Source organism: Capra hircus, chromosome 3, assembly GCF_001704415.2.
Source record: "Capra hircus breed San Clemente chromosome 3, ASM170441v1, whole genome shotgun sequence".
NCBI classification, from domain to species: Eukaryota; Metazoa; Chordata; class Mammalia; order Artiodactyla; family Bovidae; genus Capra; species Capra hircus.
The window spans coordinates 224,294-241,551 of NC_030810.1; the positions used below are offsets into that span (position 1 = coordinate 224,294).

General features: G+C 41.6%; 2 long non-coding RNA genes across 2 annotated transcripts; both read left to right on the top strand.

The window, feature by feature from the left end:
• LOC108633799 lies at positions 1,045-2,447 on the top strand. Its single transcript, XR_001917177.1, has 2 exons — positions 1,045-1,211; positions 1,894-2,447. It is a non-coding gene; the product is annotated as an uncharacterized LOC108633799 (long non-coding RNA).
• LOC106503913 lies at positions 15,518-16,869 on the top strand. Its single transcript, XR_001297583.2, has 2 exons — positions 15,518-15,652; positions 16,331-16,869. It is a non-coding gene; the product is annotated as an uncharacterized LOC106503913 (long non-coding RNA).

Sequence of the window (17,258 nt, forward strand, 5' to 3'; positions counted from 1 at the left end):
TGCCTATAGATGTCTGCATACCCAGGGCACTCAAGGTCCCCAGTGGAAGGCTTAATTATTAGTATTAGCTGAAGGGCTGCTTGTTTTCAACAAATTATACTAATAAATTCCTGACGGGGTCTATGTCACCCTTAGTTTATTTGTTTAGAGAAAAATATCCATGGATTGAATGGCAGAGTCAATGACTCATGGAGTTTCATTCCCTGAGTATACTAAGAATGTCTAAAAACACACTAAATGTCATTTCAAAAAAATAAAAAAGTCAGGATAGAGTCATTTGAATTAACTGTTGTAGGGTAAATTTGCAGAGAATATTTGGGAAGTACTAGTGGAAAAGATTCTTAATGGATACAGCCCAGACATTGAGTCAATTTTGAAGATAATGAGAAGAGAGGAATTTGGGTTTCTAGTAGACTACAACTTGCTCATGGTCATGCAGCTACAGAGACCAGATCAGTGTATAAATCTGCAAAAGTAGTGCTTCAGCAAAGGATCTCAACTTGTGACCTTATGGCCTAGAAAACGGAAGGATCAAGCTTTCCTGTCGAAGTCCATGAATGGAGCTGTGTGAAAACACACCTGGCTTAAGACCGCCAACACCAGAAACTAGAAAATTAGAAAAACAAGATACAACTTTGTGGCCCCAAGTCATTTAATTGTCAAGAAAAGGCTAGACACCAGTGGGGCATGGTGTAAGGAAGGTGAGTTTTAAAAAACTGTGGGTAGGGGTTAAGATATGTGAGGTTAGTAAATCCTAGTCTCAACCATCAAGGGAAACAAAGCTGGGTGCTGGCAGGTGAAATGGAATAGGGAGGAAGTTTTCCATAGCAGATTTTTGGGGGCTGGGGAGTGGAAGAATCACCAAGTCTGACAATGGAGGAGCAACATTTTTGTCAAAGAATTCCTCATATTTCCTAACCGGTGCATAACAATGGCACAGGGAGCATGTGACAAGGTCTCCAGTGAATCACTCTGCACTTCCTAAGTGAAGGATAAAGAAGTCCATGGACAAGGGAGATTTGTGATTTCAGCATGAGTGTGGCAATTTCTTTTTGAGATTGCAAGCGCATGGAATTTGGGATGGGAAACAAGTGCATCGTGCCACTCCTGGGATATTTCCCCTGGGTGGAGCTGCCTGGTCCTTAAAAAAGGAGTCTCCATCACAGTGCTGTCATTGTCGTGACAGTCAGAATTGTTCTTTGGAGCCTCTGGTGAGCACAACTCTTAGAGATCTTTATGGAACTTGGGTGTTGGGTTTAATCTGGGGGTAGAAGTGGCTTTAGTTGAAGCAATTAGTTCTCTCTCCAGGAAAAAGAAGGTAATAAGGATTTAGGGGTAAACTTTTGGCATTTGGTCATGAATATGATCTAATGTGAGGAGAAAATGGACAGACGCACAGGCTTAACCTGAGAGAGAGTAAGGGGGATGAGATACTGTGCCACAGCACAGCACACATTAGTTCCAAATGCCTCTTTCTCAGCGTTCAGTCCCACTGAGTGCCTGGTGTGGGCCTTTGCATTTCTCCTCAGAAGCCCACAGTCAGGTCAGCTTGGCCAGCAACCAAGACCTCATGGGAGAAATAAGTAGAGATTAATTTGAATATTGGCTACAAGTTTATTATCCAGATTCTTCTTCACAGTATGTTTGTATTTGTATAACACCTGTGTAGGTAATTTTGTATTAGAATGTGGTAGAAGGAGACACTAACAAGAAAAGACTGAAGATCTGAGGGCAAGAGATACTAAAAAATAATGGTGAAGAAGCTATAAAAAACCATGAAGACTGTATTAAGAATCAAGAAGAGTCCTTAGTGACGGGAGGGTAGTTGGCACAGCTAAGTGTTCTACCAATCAGACTCTCAGTTATGAAGAATGTTGTCTGTTTGAATTTCAGATTCCTTGAGACCCAGGAAGGATGTCTCACCAACAGCATCCGCATCCGCATCCGCATCCGCATCCGCATCCACAGCAGCATCAGCATCACCATCACCATCAGTGCAAGGAGCCCTGCCATCCACCTCCAAAAGTGTGCCCACCGAAGTGCCATGAGCCTTGCCCACCTCATCCATGCCCACCTCCATTGAGCCAGAAGAAATGCCCTCCTGTGCCACCATGCCCACCATGGGAGCAGAAGTGTCCACCCAAGTGGAAGTAACAGCACCAGATTTCATCTGGACCAAGAAACAAGATCCAGGCTCTTCCACTGTCCTCCCTTCAGCCATGGTGACAGACTGTATCTTCCTTAGTCTCCCTCCTCAACTGACAGCTGACAGAGTAAAGGCCTGGTTGCAGAAGCTGACACCACGTTGTTGGAAGACAAGCTGCAGGATCATTGCTTGATCTCTCTATGCCATGTGCCCGTCTGCAATCCGCGTTGTGATCTCTACCCCATGAGCAATTAGTGTCTATTCCTTTGCTTCTCCAATAAAGCAAATTCATAGCCCATTATGTATTCTTTCTTTCGTTCTTTTTGCAGATTTTTTTTTTTTTTTGCGTATAGTGTTTTTCATCTCTTCTATCAACTACAAGTATTCTTCTGAGTGTTCTTTTTCATTCCTATTGAATTATCAGAATTAGACTTTTCCATTATTAAGTTCAGCTTTGCTTGAAATATGTCTTTTATTGTTTCAGTCTTCTTTCTATCTGTCTACATTGAAGATCCTGAAAAGAATTGAATTATCTCAGTCTCAGGTTCCTTATTTGTAAAACAACTAGGCAAGAATCTATTCAATCATTGTACTCATAGAAATTAATATATTCACAAATGTTTCCCAATTATTAACACATGCCAGGAAGTCTCTTTTGTGCTAGGGACATGAGGATGGTGACTAGAGTCCTTTTTCCATCTAAACTCTTAAAGAGTGTTTGCACAAACACACACACACACGTGCACATACACGGCAAATAATAGTGAGGCAGGGGGGAATGTTAGAGGCAACTGTGTAGAAAAGCTCTTCCTAAGTGGCTTTTAGGATAAAGACTTGAGTGAAGAGAAGAGTGAGCCTTGAGTATCTGGGGTACACTGTACCAGTGACAGGAGATGGTGAGTGCTGAGGCAGGGCAGAGGAACTCCAGGGAGAACTGTCATCAAAGAGACTATGTCTCCAAATGAGTTGAAGACATTGGATCTGAAAGATGTAGCAAAGATTTTGATAATTTATTCACAGTTTTCCAACCATACTATGCTGAATTTCAGAGTCTCAACCTTCTAGGTAATTCTCTACTATCACATCTATTTTCTTTTAACAGAAAGTACATATGATCTTTTAAAGAAAATTTTTTAATGGTTAAATAGTTTTTTTGTTTCTGGCACTTGCCCATCCTGATTCATGCTGTGTTCTTAAGACATTGTATATATTATCCCTGAATCGAAGGAGCCCTGGCAGAGAAGGTAACACTTGAGATGTCTCCCAGCCACTTCCACTTGCAGTTTGGTGTTAGGATATGGAGTCTGAGTCTCTCTTTGATGCTTCTGAGAAGCCAGGTACTTACATTGTGAATTAGGCAAATAGAAGTCAGCAAATACAGAAAAAGGAACCAAGCTCTGGAGTCTGGAGAATTCTGTCTTTTTCTACATCTAGGTATGGGATGGATGAGAAATCAATTATGTGCTCTGGGTTTCAGTTTCATGCCTGTAATAGGATCCTTCTGTATTTGGACCAGTGAGCTTTGAAATTCCTTCCATTTAGAACTTACTATTTAGACCATTATTCAATAACTATCAATATTTAGGATCTATCTCTATCCATCCATTTATCCATCTACCTATCTAGCCATCTTTTCCCTCTAAATCGTACCTGGAAGCCCGATTGGGTCCAGCTAAGATGGATTTGCTTTTTGGTCTCAATGGGAATCCATCAAGAATGCATGGATGAAAACCTGTCTTGCTAGGCAGAACCATTTTATTCATCATCCTCTTCAAGTACCTCTATTCTCAGAGGACACAAGTGTTTTTTATCCTGGGTTAACTTGGTTGATGGAAATGAAAAGAATTTTCCAAGCTGTCTGCATCAGGAAGCAATGAAGAGTTTATATTAAAAAAGTAATCTTATCCTCTAGCTTGAGGGGAGTTTATAGATCCATTATATGTACTTTGTCCTTAAATTCTTTGTATTTTTGTTATTATTTCTTAAATATATTATTTATTCATGGAAGTATAGTTGGCATACAATGCTTTATTAACTTCAGGCATCTTTTCAGTTCAGTCACTCAATCATCTCAGACATTTGCAACCCCATGGACTGCAGCACACCAAGCTTGCTTTTCCATCATCAGCTTCTGGAGCTTAGTCAAACTCATGTCCATCAAGTCAGTGATGCCATCCAACCATCTCACCCTCTGTTGGCCTCTCTCCTCTCACCTTCAATCTTTCCCAGCATCAGGGTCTTTTCCAGTGAGTCAGCTCTTTGCATCAGGTGGCCAAAGTCTTGGAGTTTCAGCTTCAGCATCAGTCATTCCAATGAATATTCCTGGCTGATTTCCTTTAGGGTGGACTGGTTGGATCTCCTTGCAGTCCAAGGGACTCTCAAGAGTCTCCTCCAATACCACAGTTCAAAAGCATCAATTCTTCGGTGCTCAGCTTTCTTTATAGTCTAAATCTCACATCCATACTTGACTACTGGAAAAACCATAGCATGGACTATATGGACCTTTGTCAGCAAAATAATGTCTCTATTTTTTAATTTGCTGTCTAGGTTGATCATCGGAGAAGGCAATGGCACTCGACTCCAGTACTCTTCTTGGAAAATCCCATGGATGGAAGAGCCTGGTAGGCTGCAGTCCATGGGGTCGCAGAGAGTCGGACACAACTGAAGCAACTTAGCAGCAGCAGCTAGGTTGATCATAGCTTTCCTTCCAAGGAACAGGTGTCTTTTAATTTCATGGCTGAAGTCACCATATGCAGTGATTTTGGAGCCCCCCAAAATTAAGTGTCTCACTGTTTCCATTGTTTCGTCATCTATATGCCATGAAGTGATTGGACTGGATGCCATAGTCTTCTAAATGTAGAGTTTTAAGCCAACATTTTCACTCTCCTCTTTCACTTTCATCAAGAGACTCTTTAGTTCCTCTTCGCTTTCTGCCATAAGGGTAGTGTCATCTGCATAACTGAGGTTATTGATATTTTTCTAGGCACTCTTGATTCCAGCTTGTGCTTCATCCAGCCTGGCATTTCGCATGATGTACTCTGCGTAGAAGTTAAATAAGCAGGGTGACAATATACAGCCTTGACATACTCTTTTTTTTCTATTTGGAACCAGTCTGTTGTTCCATGGTTGGTTCTAACGTTGCTTCTTGACTTGCATACAGAGGCATCTGAGCATCTAGGGAGGCAAGTAAGGTGGTCTGGTATTCCCATATCTTGAAGAATTTTCCACATTTTGCTGTGATCTACACAGTCAAAGGCTTTGGAATAGTCAATAAAGCAGAAGTAGATGTTTTTCTGGAACTCTCTTGCTTTCTCCATGATGCAACAGATGCTGGCATTTTGATCTCTGGTTCTCTGCTTTTTCTAAATCCAGCTTGAACATTTGGAGTTCATGGTTCATGTAATGTTGAAGCCTGGCTTGGAGAATTCTGAGCATTACTTTGCCAGCATGTGATATCAGTGCAACTGTGCAGTTTGAACATTCTTTGGCATTGCCCTTCTTTGAGATTGGAATGAAAACTGACTATTTCCAGTCCTGTGGCCACTGCTGAGTTTTCCTAATATGCTGGCATATTGAGTACAGCACTTTCACAGCATCATCTTTTAGAATTTGAAATAGCTCAACTGGAATTCCATCGCCTCCACTAGCTTTGTTTGTAGTGATGTTTCCCAGGGCTCATTTGACTTCGCATTCCAGGCTGTCTGGCTCTAGGTGAGTGATCACATCATCGTGGTTATCTGGGACATAAAGATCTTTTTTAAAAATATAGTTCTTCTGTGTTTTCTTGTCATCTCTTCTTAATATCTTCTGCTTCTGTTTGGTTCATACCATTTCTGTCCTTTATTGGGCCCATCTTTGCATGTAATGTTCCCTTGGTATATCTAATTTTCCTGAAGAGATCTCTAGTCTTTCCCATTCTATTCTTTTCCTCTATTTCATTGTGCTGATCACTGAGGCAGTGTTTCTTATCTCTCCTTGCTATTCTTTGGAACTCTGCGTTCAACTGGGTGTATCTTTCCTTCTCTCCTTTGCCTTTCTCTTCCTTTCTCACTATTTATAAGGCCTCCTCAGACAACCATTTTGCCTTTTTGCATTTCTTTCTCTTGGGGATGGTCTTGATCACTGCCTACTGTACAGTGTCTTGAACCTCTGTCCATAGTTCTTCAGGCACTGAGTCTATCAAATCTAATCCCTTGAATCTATTTGTCACTTCCACTGTACAATCGTAAGGAATTTGACTTAGGTCATACCTGAATGGTCCAGTGGTTTTCCCTACTTTCTTCAACTTAAGTCTGAATTTGGCAATAAGGAATTCATGACCTGAGCCATGGTCAGCTCCTGATCTTGTTTTATTTCTGGCTGTATAGAGTTTCTCCATCTTTGGCTGCAAAGAATATAATCAATGTGATTTTGTTATTGACCAACCGGTGATGTTAATGTGTAGAGCCTTCTCTTGTGTTGTTGAAAGAAGGGGTTTGTAATGACCAGTATGTTCTCTTGGCAAAAACTCTTGTTAGCCTTTGCCCCGCTTTATTTTGTACCCCAGGGCGAAATTTGTCTGTTACTCCAGGTATTTCTTGACTTCCTACTTTTGCAATCCAGTCCTCTATAACAAAAAGGACTTCTTTTGGGGGTATTAGTTCTTGAAGGTCTTGTAGGTCTTCATAGAACCACTCAACTTTAGCTTTTTCAGCACTGGTAGTTGGGGCATAGACTTGGACTACTGTGATATTGAATGGTTTGCCTTGGAAATGAACAGAGATCATTCTGTCATTTTTGAGATTGCACCCAAGTACTGCATTTTGGACTCTTTTGTTGGCTACTCCATTTCTTCTAAAGGATTCTTGCCCACAGTAGTAAATATAATAGTCATCTGCATTAAATTCACCCATTCCAGTCCATTTTAGTTCACTGATTCCTAAAATGTTGGTGTTCACTCTTGCCATCGCCTGTTTGACCACTTCCAATACACCTTGATCCATGGACATAACATTTCAGGTTCCTATGCAGTATTGTTCTTACAGTATCTGACTTTACTTCCATCAGCAGTCACATCCACAATGGGTGTTGTTTTGCTTTGACTCCTGTTCTTCATTCTTTCTGGAGTTATTTCCCCACTGATCTCCAGTAAGATATTGGGCATTTACTGACCTGGGGAGTTCATCTTTCAGTGCCCTATCATTTTGCTTTTTAATACTGTTCATGGAGTTCTCAAGGAAACAATACGGAAGTGGCTTGCCATTTGCTTCTCCAGTGGACCGCGTTTTGTCAGAACTCTCCACCATGACCTGTCTGTCTTGGGTGGCCCTACACAGCATGGCTCAAAATTTCATTGAGCCAGACAAGTTTCAAGATGGTGGATTAGAAGGATGTGTGCTCATCTCCTCCTGCAAGAACTCCTAAATTACTTTGGAGTACAAGAACTCCAAAACTACAACTCACTGCTGGACAACCGTTGACAAGAAATTGTCGGATCCAATCAAAAAAAGATATCCCACATCCAAGGGCAAAGGAGAAGCCCCAGCAAAGATGGTAGGAGGGGTGAAATAGCATTCAGAATCAAGCCCCATACCCGCCAGAGACACTCAGAGGGCTCAAACAAACTTTGTGCACAGCAGGACCCAATGACCCCACAGAGACTGAGCCAGAACTGTGTTTGAGTGTCTCCTGTGGAGGTACAGGTCAGCAGTGGCCTGCTGCAGGGGAAGGGCTCTGGTTGCAGCAGACCTTGGTATGGCATAAGCCCCTCTTTGAGGAGGTCACCTTAACCCCACCACACAGCCACCAGAACTTACACTGGACTGGTGAAACAAACTCTTGGAGAGCACAAACAAAACCTTGTGCACACCAGGACCCAGGAGAAAGTAGCAGTGACCCCACAAGAGACTGGCCAAGACTTTCCTGTGAGTGTCCAGAAGTCTCCAGGAGAGGCATGGGTCAGCAGTGGCCTGCTGCAGGGCTGGAGGCACTGAGTGTGGCAGTGTGTGCATGGGATCTTTGGAAGGAGGTCGCCATTCTCTTCATTACCTCCACCATAGTTTGGCCTCAGGCCCAACAACAGGGAGGGAACACAGCCCTGCTCATCAACAGTAACTTAGATTAAATATTTATTGAGCATGGTCCCACCCATGCTCAATGGGTCCCACCCACCCATCAGAACAAGACCCAGTTTCCCCCACAGTCAGTCTCTCCCACCAGGAAGCTTCCATAAGCCTCTTACACTTATCCAGAGAGGGCAGACAGAATGAAAATCACAATCACAGAAAACTAACCAAACTGATCACATGAACCACAGTCTTGTCTAACTTCAGCTATACAACTCCTGAATTGGAAAGTTTACAGATTACACTAGTAATAGAAACTTTATAAGCTACACTCTATAGTAAATTATTACAAAATATTGCTTATATTCCCTATGGCTAGTATTTATTGGAGATATAGTGAAAGTCACTCAGTGTTGTCTGACTCTTTGCAATCCCATGGACTATACAGTCCATTAAATTTTCCAGGCCAGAATACTGGAATGGGTATCATCTCCCTTCTCCAGGGGATCTTCCCAACCCAGGGATCGAACCCAGGTCTCCTGCATTGCAGGTGGATTCTTTCCCAGCTGAGCCACCAGGGAAGCCCAAGAATACTTGTGTGGGTAGCCTAGCCCTTCTCTAGATCTTCCTAACCCAAGAATTGAACCGGGATCTCCTGCATGATAGGCAGATTCTTTACCATCTGAGCTACCAGGGAGGCCATATATTCCCTGTGTTGTCCACATACAAATGTAAAGAACAGATGCTGTATGTCTTCACTTGTGAGTGGAATCTAACAATTAAAACATTATTCAGTTCAGTTCAGCTGACATTATTAAGAGGTTTAAACTACTAGTTATAAAATTGTAACTTATTCAGTACTTTGTACCTCTTAATCCCCTTCACATATTTTGCCCCTCCATCCACACCCCACTCCTCTCTGATAACCACAAGTTTGTTCTCTAGATGTCTGAGTCTGTTTCTATTCTATTTGTTCATTTGTGTTATTTGTTAGATTCCAAGTACAAATAAAAACATACAGTATGTGTTCCTCTCTGTCACTTTAAAATGACAGAGACTCAGTCTTTCATTCCCTCCCCTCCTCAGATTGCTCTCATGAGTTCCTGTCCATCCAGCAGCAATAGATCAGGACTTCCAGACTCAGGGATACAGTTACTGGTTGGGCAGAACTTCCAGGTGTACTCACCTGTGGCCTAGCTCATACCTCTTTTCCTCTCCTCATGATACAGTGATTCATTGCTGAGGTCAGCCTGTCAGACAGGGGCTTCTGCTTCTTCATCCCCAAGCCCACTTAAATAATCTTTATCCCTGTCCTTTGGGATGTGAATGATTTTGTCTATTAAACAGTATTTTACATGATTTTAAAATGTTACTTGAAATGTTACAAGTAATTGCTACTTGAAAACTGAAGTTGATAACTAAAACATTTCATAACCAAGAGTGTTGGATAAACAAAGAGGGGTTGAATTAACTCTCTTAGTGAGGTCAGAAAAGTTCCTCAAAAAACTAAAAATGAGGTACCATATGATCCAACAATCCCACTCCTGGACATATCTCCTATCTCTAGATAGGAAAAAACCATAATTACAAAATATACATACACTCCTTTCTAATAGCTTTGATACTACTGGTACTATTTGACATCAGTATGAAATGCTATATAGAGATACTATTTGGTGAGGACTGGGAACTATGGAAGTATTTCAGATGACTCCACATTTTGGACCCCGGGAGACAGAATAGATGATGTTGACATAGAATTTTGGTCTCTCAGAAGAGCACAAGGTTATGAAGGAAGGAAATGGGTTTCATTTTGGGTACACTGTGTTAAAGCGCATGAGAATTCCAGGTAGAGATGTTAACTGGATATTTAGAAATGTTACGTGGTTCTCTGGCCCCTCCTCAGGGCTGAGACACAAATACAGTGAATGGGATGAAAATTTAAGAAAGGAGAACAGCAAAGGGTGAAGGTGAGTAGAAAATTCTGAGGACAGAATGCCAAGGTTCGAGGGATTTGAGGGCTTCAAATTAGGTTCTAAAAGAAGGTGGGTCACTCCTCTCAATATTTTGTTTTGGAATTGATGTACACTGTTACCCAGTTATGATTTTGAACATCTGTTGCTCTTTTCCTGTGTGGCCTTTCTAGCATTAACATTTTAGAGAGTCTTCTCCCTTATGTCTTGTGTACACAAGACATGAACCAAAGAAATCCTGCTGTGTCAGTGCCTTTACAACTTCTTCAGACTGTGTTTCTTTATCCATTGGCAAGACACACGGAATTTACACAATTATTCAGCAATCACATATATGGGGAAATTTTTCCACAGAGAATTAAATACATGAGCCTCAGACATAGTCAAGGCTCCGTCCCTTGTAATTCCAGTTGCTACAGGTTGGTGTCTTTTTGAGGAAGGCTACGGTAGTGGAAAAGACCCTGATGCTGGGAGGGATTGCGGGCATGAGGAGAAGGGGACGACAGAGGATGAGATGGCTGGATGGCATCACCGACTCGATTGACTTGAGTTTGGGTAAACTCCAGCAGTTGGTGATGGACAGGGAGGCCTGGCCTGCTGGATTCATGGGGTCACAAAGAGTCGGACACGACTGAGTGACTGAACTGATCTGAAAGTAATGGAAAGACTATTTGCCTTAGAAATCACAGTTAGAATGTACAGCCAATTACATTCTCATTTTCTGAATATAACCTCATCCATGAGAAAGACAGTTTGTCCACTAGTCCTTCAGTTACTTTTTCTTCAAATCACATGTGAGCAAAGCTGCACTCAACTCTGTGCATTGTTCTTGCCATGCTTCCATGCCCCTATGTTCTGATCTTCTGCAGGAAAGTCTGTTCTGCTACTAGGTAACATTCTCAAGATCAGAGATATGAGTTTTTTTCATCTCTTGATCCTGAACATTATGTACAGTATTTATTACAGTAATTGTTGATTATAATAATCAATAATTACTGATCGAATGGATAATTAAACTCCAGTTCTTACTCCCACCAATGTTTATTTACTTACATAAAATATTTTTTGATCCTTATTATGTTCGATGCTCTGTGGTAGATATTGGAAGTACAAGGTTGAAATAAGAGCTCCTTGCACTAAGGAGCTCATAGTATTTGGATGTCAAAGACACATAGAAAATTAACATGTAAGGTTGGCAAGTACAAAGATACAGTCATCAGGACAGTATGGTCCTGGCACAAAGACAGAAATACAGACCAATAGGACAAAATAGAAAAGCCAGAGATAAATCCAGGAAACTATAGACACCTTATCTTTGTCAGAGGAGGCAAAAATTTACAATGGATAAAAGACAATCTCTTTAACAACTGGTGCTGGCAAACTGGTCAACCATGTGTAAAAGAATGAAAGTGAAACATTTTCTGACACCATACACAAAAATAAACTCAAAATGGATTAAAGATCTAAATGTAAGACCAGGAAATATACGACTCTTAGAAGAAAATATAGGCAGAACACTCTCTGACATAAATCACAGCAAGATCTTCTATGACCCACCTCCCATATATATAGAAATAAAAACAAAAATAAACAAAAGGGACCTAATTAAATTTAAAAGCTTTTGCACAATGAAAGAAACTATAACCAAGGTGAAAAGGCAACCTTCAGAATAGAAAAAAAATAATAGCAAGTGAAACAACTGACAAAGAATTAATCTCCAAAATATACAAACAGCTCATGCAGTTCAATACCAGAAAAACAAAAAAACCCATTCAAAAGTGGGCATAAAGTCTAAACAGACATTTCCCCAAAGAAGATATGCAAATGGCTACCAAACACATGAAAAGATACTCAACATCACTCATTACTAGAGAAATACAAATCCAAACCACAATGAGGTATCATCTCATGTGAGTCAGAACAGCCATCATCAAAAAGTCTATAAACAATAAATGCTGGAGAGGTGTGGAGAAGAGGGAACCCTCACACAGTGTTGATGGGAATGCAATCTGGTACAGCAACTCTGGAAAACAGTGTGGAGATGCCTTAAAAACTGGAAATAGAACTGCCTTATGAGTGAGCAATCCCACTGCTGGGCATACACATCAAGGAAACTAGAATTGAAAGAGACACGTGTACCCCAATGTTCATGGCAGCACTCTACAATAGGTAGGTATGAAGCAACCTAGATGTCCATCAGCAGACAAATGGATAAGGAAGTTGCGTTACATATATACGATGAAATATTACTCAGCTTTAAAAAATAACACATTTGAGTCAGTTCTAATGAGGTGGATGAAACTGGAGTCTATTATGCAGAGTGAAGTAAGTCAGAAAAACACTAGTACTGTATATTAACACATATATATGGAATTTAGAAAGACAATAACGATGATCCTATATGCAAGGCAGCAAAAGAAACACAGATGTAAAGAATAGACTTTTGGAGTATGTGGGAGAAGGCAAGGGTGGGAGGATTTGAGAGAATAGCATTGAAACGTGTATATTGCTGCTGCTGCTACTGCTGCTAAGTCGTGTCCGACTCTGTGCGACCCCAGAGATGGCAGCCCACCAGGCTCCCCCGTCCCTGGGATTCTCCAGGCAAGAACACTGGCATGGGTTGCCATTTCCTTCTCCAATGCATGAAAGTGAAAAGTGAAAGTGAAGTCGCTCAGTCGTGTCCGACCCTCAGCGACCCCATGGACTGCAGCCTACCAGGCTCCTCGTCCATGGGATTTTCCAGGCAAGAGTACTGGAGTGGGGTGCCATTGCCTTCTCCGAACCTATATATTAACATCTATGTTACCGTATGTAAAATAGATGACCAGTGCAAGTTCAATGCATAAAGCAGGGCTCTCAAGGCCGGTGCTCTAGGACAACCGAGGGTGATGGGGTGGGGAAGAGGGAAGAAGAGGAGTTCAGGATAGGTGGACACATGTGCATCCTGGCTGATTCATGCCGATTCAGTGTATGGCAAATCACAATGTTGTAAAGTTATTATCCAATAAAAATAAAGTAATTAATTTTTGAAAAGAAATGAAAAGGTAGAGGAACCAGAGATCAAATTACAAACATCTGTTGGATCATATAAAGCCAAGAAAATGCCCACAATATCTACTTATGCTTCATTGGCTCTGCTAAAGCTTTTGACTGCGTAAATCAGAAAAAACTGTGGAAAATTCTTAAAGAGATGGGAATACCAGACCACCTTACCTCCTTCCTGGGAAATGTGTATGCAGGTCAAGAAACAACAGTTAGAACCAGACATGGAACAATGGAATGGTTCAACATTGGGAAAGCAGTGCATCAGACCTGTATATTGTCACACTGCTTATTTAACGTATATGCAGATTACATCATGAGAAATGCTGGGCTGGATTAAGCACAAGCTGGACTCAGCATTGCCGGAAGAAATATCAATAACTTCAGATATGCAGATGACACCACCCTTATGGTAGAAAGTGAAGAAGAACGAAAGAGCCTCTTGATGAAAGTGAAAGAGGAGAGTCAAAAAGCTGGCTTAAAACTCAATATTCAGAAAGCTAAGATACTGGCATCTGGTCCCATCACTTCATGGCAAAAAGGTGGGGAAACAATGGAAACAGTAAGAGACTTTATTTTCTTGCTCTCCAAAATCACTGCAGATGGTGACTGCAGCCATGAAATTAATAGACACTTGCTCCTCAGAAGAAAAGCTATGACCAACCTAGACAGCATATTAAAAGCAGAAACTTTACTTTGCAATAAAGGTCCATGTAGTCAAAGCTATGGTTTTTCCAGTAGTCATTCATGTATGGGTGTGATAGTTGGACCATAAAGAAAGCTGACTGCCAGATAATTGATACTTTTGAATTGTGGTGTTGGAGAATACTCTTGAGAATCCCTTGGATTGCAAGGAGATCCAACCAGTCAATAGTAAAGATAATCAGTCCTGAATATTCATTGGAAGGACTGATGCTGAAGCACCAATAATTTGGCCACTTGATACGAAGAACTGTCTCATTGGAAAAGATCTTGATGCTGGGAAAGACTGAATCAGGAGGAAAGTGAATGATAGAAGATGAGATGTTTGGATGGCATCACTAACTCAATGGACATGAGCTTGAGCAAGTTCTGGGAGGTGGTGATGGACAGGGAAGTCTGGGGTACTACAGTTTCATGGGGTTGCAAAGAGTCAGACATGACTGAGTGATTGGACTGGACTGAACTGATAGCCAAGGTACTGAAGTTTTCCCCTGAAAGGCATAGTGAATATTATTAGCTGAAGTGTTACTGTCGATCAAAACTTATACTAATAAATTATCAATGGGTTCTATGACACCCCTATTTTATTTATTTAAGAAAAAATACCCATGGTCTGAATGGCTGAATCAATGATTCATTGAAGTTCATTCCCTGAGTGTACTAAGAATGTCTGAAAACACACTGAGTCATTTAAAATAAAGGACCTGATAGAGTCAATTGAATTAACTGTTGTAGGGGGAATTGGCAACCCACTCCAGTGTTCTTGCCTGGAGAATCCCGGGGACGGGGGAGCCTGGAGGGCTGCCCTCTATGGGGTCCCAGAGTCGGACACGACTGAAGCGACTTACCAGAAACAGCAGCAGCAGGGGAAAGAAGTGCAAGATATTTAGGGATTATTAGTGGAAAATCTTTAAAATGGATATAACCCAACACTGAGTTCATTTTGAAGATAATGAGAGGAGAGGAATTTGGGTTTCTAGTAGACAACAAGTGACTCAGATCATGGGTCTGCAGAGTTCAGATCAGTGTATAAACCTGCAAAAGTAGAGCTTCAGGAAGTGGTCAGAGATTGTGCTTTATGGCCTTAAGAACTGAGGGATCATGTTGTCCTGCTCAAGTCCATGTATGGAGCCATGTGAAAGCACATCTGACATGAGACTGCTTGCACTAAAAAATCAAGGTAGACTTTGTGGCCTTTAAGTCATTCAATTGCCAAGAAGTGGCAAATGGTACAAGGCAAGTTTAGAAAAACTGTAGGTAGGAGTTAAAATATGTGCAGTTAGGAAAATTCTGGACTATCATCAATGGAAAAAGAGCTGGGTGCTGACAGATGAAATGGAATGGGGTAGTCAGTTTTATGTACCAAATGCTTGGGGAGCTGGCAGCAGGGGGAAGCAACATCTCTAACTATGGAAGAATAGCACCATTCTCAATCATTCCTCATATTTCTAAATAGTTCACGGCATGGGTAGAGGAAGTATGAGACAAAGTCTCAAATGAATCAGCCTGTAATTCCTCATTGAAGGGTGAGCTAGTCCATGGACAAGGGAACTATGTGATATCAGTACGACTGGGGCATTGATTTTTGAGATTACAAGCACGTGGAATTTGGGGTGGGAAACAAGTGCAAACATGCCAGTCCTGGGATGTTCCCCCTGGGTGGAGCTGCCTGGTCCTTATAAAAGGAGTCTCCGTCACAGTGCTGTCATTGTCGTGACGGTCATAGATCTTCTTTGGAGCATCTGGTGAGCACAGCTCTTAGAGATCTTTTTGGAACTTGGGTGGTAGGGTTTAATGTGGGGGTAGATGAGGCATTAGTTGAAGCAATTAGTGCTCTGTATGGGAAAAAGAAGATAATGAGGATTTAGGGGTAAATTTTTGGTATTTGGTCATTAATGCGATCTTAAGTGTGAGGAGAAAATGGAGTCAGAGGCACAGTCATAAACTGAGAGTAAGGGGGATGAGATCCTGTGCCACAGCACAGCACACATTAGTTCCAAATGCCCCCTTCTCAGCGTTCAGTCCCACTGAGTGCCTGGTGTGGGCCTTTGCATTTCTCCTCAGAAGCCCACAGTCAGGTCAGCTTGGCCAGCAACCAAGACCTCATGGGAGAAATAAGTACAGATTAGTTTGAATATTGGCTACAAGTTTATTATCCAGATTCTTCTTCAGAGTATGTTGGCATTCGTACAACACCTGTATAGGTAATTTTGTTTTAGAAAGTGGTGAACGAGAGACGAACCAAAAAGACTGAAGATCTGAGGGCAAGAGATACAAAAAGAAGGGTGAAGAAGCCATAAAAAACCATAAAGACTGTATTAAGAATCAAGAAGAGTCCTTAGTGACGGGAGGGTAGTCGGCGCAGCTAAATGTTCTACCAGTCAGACTCTAGTTATGAAGAATGTTGTCTGTTTGTATTTCAGATTCCTTGAGACCCAGGAAGGATGCCTCACCACGACCATCCGCATCCACATCCACACCAGCATCCGCATCAGCATCACCATCAGTGCAAGGAGCCCTGCCATCCACCTCCAAAAGTGTGCCCACCGAAGTGCCATGAGCCTCGCCCATCTCATCCATGCCCACCTCCATTGAGCCAGCAGAAATGCCCTCCTGGGCCACCATGCCCACCATGCAAGCAGAAGTGTCCACCCAAGTGGAAGTAACAGCACCAGATTTCATCTAGACCAAGAAACAACATGATCCAGGCTCTTCCATTGTCCTCCCTTCGGCCATGGTGACGGACTGCATCTTCCTTAACCTCCCTCCTGGACTGACAGCTGACAGAGAAAAGGCTGCTTCCTGAAGCTGACACCACATTATTGGAAGAAGAACAGCAGGATCATCGCTTGATCTCTCTGTGCCACGTGCCTGTCTGTAATCCGCGTTGTGATCTCTACCCCGTGAGCAATTAGTGTGTCTATTCCTTTGCTTCTCCAATAAAGCATATTCATAGCCCATTATGTATTTCTTTCTTTTGGTTTTTTGTAGTTTTTCTTTTTCTTTTTTTTTTGCATATAGTGTTTTTCATCTCTTCTGTCAACTACAAGTATTCTTCTGAGTGTTTCTTTTCATTCCCATTGGATTATCAGAATTAGACTTTTCCATCATTGAGTTCAGCTTTACCTGATATATGTCTTTTGGACTGGATCCACCAAAGAATTCCTTCATTGGGTTCAGACTTTTTTCTATGTCTACCTTGAAGACCCTGAAAAGAATTGAATTCTCTCAGTCTCAGGTTCCTTATTTGTAAAACCACTAGGCAAGTCTCTATTCCACTCAGTATACTCATATATATTAAGTTATTCACAAATATTTCCCGATTATTAACACATACCAGGCTGTCTCTTT